Here is a 2,092-nt window from a genome sequence, read left to right as displayed (position 1 = left end):
CCTTATTTTCTGGAATTTTCCTTCAATTCTCTGAAATTTTTCCTTAATTTTCTGGAATTTTTCCTTATTTTCTGGAATTTTTTACCATAATTCTGCCCTAATCAACCAGGAATCCTGGTCGAATCAGGATTCTGGTCGATGTTCGTCAAATTTTGCCCTCCTGATCGATGAAAATTTCGACCAGGATTCTGCCTTAATCGGCCAGGATTACGAGAATTAACTCAATATTACTTCAAAACATTGGACCGATCCAAGATCTTGAACCCGATACCCTTCTTTTTGTTAGAAAATGATTTTTACATGCATAAATTGAGTATATTCAAATACAAGTTTTTCTCGTGAAACATCGTTTATCATTTAATTGAAATTGGGATTGGGATTTTTCCCACTTCGCATAGTGTGAGTTATTTTTTTAGCATTATTTTTTTGTTAGTGTTACGAAAAATTATTTTTCGGATCATTTATGTGACACACATTTTGTTCTTCTAAAAAAAATGTTTCTACCGTCATAACTCATAATTTTTTCCCAAAAGGCATAATTTATATTTGTCCAATCGAAAATCTTAGAAGGGGATGTTTTGAATTATTATAAAATAATATTAAATAATATTAAATAAAAACGCATTGTGAATTAAAATTTGCTGACTGAGGCAAAATCAGAATTTGCTGACTGTGAATTATAAACTATAATATACTGTAAACACTGATTCATCAGGATTTGCTCACTGATGCAGAATCAGGATTTGCACAGTCAGCAAATCCCAATCTATCATTAGGATTTTCATGTACACAGTAAATACTGATATGTCTATAAGAAAATAGACAAATTCGAGTGATATGTGGACTTCTGCTAGAAATATAATTAAAACATAAATTTAGACCTAGCAAATAAATCAGTCTCAAAGAAAGTTAATAATTATCATGGATTATATCATTTACTAGAATTCGTAGATAATTAACAAAAGACAATTTATCAGTCTTCCAAAATACTATACAAAATCAGTCGAGCAATTTGCTCCAAGATTTTAAGTAACATTGTAACACACTGGAAAGTGAAAAGCTAATATAATACTGTAAATCAGAGGTACATCACAATATCCAAGATCCCAAGTACTAAATACTAGTTAGATAAACTCAAAGCACACAAATCTAAATTGAAGCCACATAAATCAAATACAATGATGTCTAAAAATTACCTGAAAAATTAAGATAAAAATAAAATAGCAAGTCAACACATATTCACAAAAGCTATAGATAAATTTAAACATATAAGTTGAAAAACATTCATACAATAGTTGACTGATTTTCAGATTTTTTTTTCTCCCTAAATAATGTGGAATTTGCATTTATTAAACTCTAAAAGCCTAACCAAGCACATTCAACCGTAAGTTACTAACCAAGCATATTCGACCGTAAGTTCCTAACGAGGCACATTCAACTGTAATTTCCTAACCAGACACATTCTACCGTAAGTTCGATTCATTTAAGTGTGAGCAACATCATTAACATCTCTTGCACGCAAATAAATCACCACTCAATTTGGTTAACTTACTAAAAGAAGACACTGAAGGTGCTTTACAAAGTCATTTCCCAGGAAGAAGGTACCGACAATTTTGCGACCAGATGCTAAGGTGTTTCAAAACTTAAAGAAAATAACTTGTATGGGCAAATTCAACCTGCAAAATGATCAGATATATTTGATAAAAAAACTGAATCAAATGTAAACGGATACATAAAAATGAGGCAAAGAAACACTGAAAATATTAAAAAGTCAATAGTTGTTGTTATAAAAATGATCACAAAAACGAAGTAGATCGAAATTATAGGCCTTTGGGAGCTTTTCACTTTTGAGTCTCAGATTTAGAGTGGACTTTGGAGTCCTCAGAAGTAGGAAATTGATTCCTTATCTTATAAGGCCTCTCAGAGGCTGATCCAAAAGGACTCGTATTCCTTTTATGAATTTTATCAATAGCTGATTTTTTCCATTTTTACTAATTACGAAAATAATTAATATTCAAGGTTTTGGGCCCTTTATAATGGGCTTTATTGTTGACCCAACACGGGCATAATTAATGCAACATTAATTGCACAG

Source organism: Apium graveolens, chromosome 3 (genome assembly GCF_009905375.1).
Source record: "Apium graveolens cultivar Ventura chromosome 3, ASM990537v1, whole genome shotgun sequence".
Lineage (NCBI taxonomy): Eukaryota > Viridiplantae > Streptophyta > Magnoliopsida > Apiales > Apiaceae > Apium > Apium graveolens.
The sequence above is the reverse complement of the archived record's forward strand: the minus strand, read 5'-3'. Positions refer to the sequence as shown.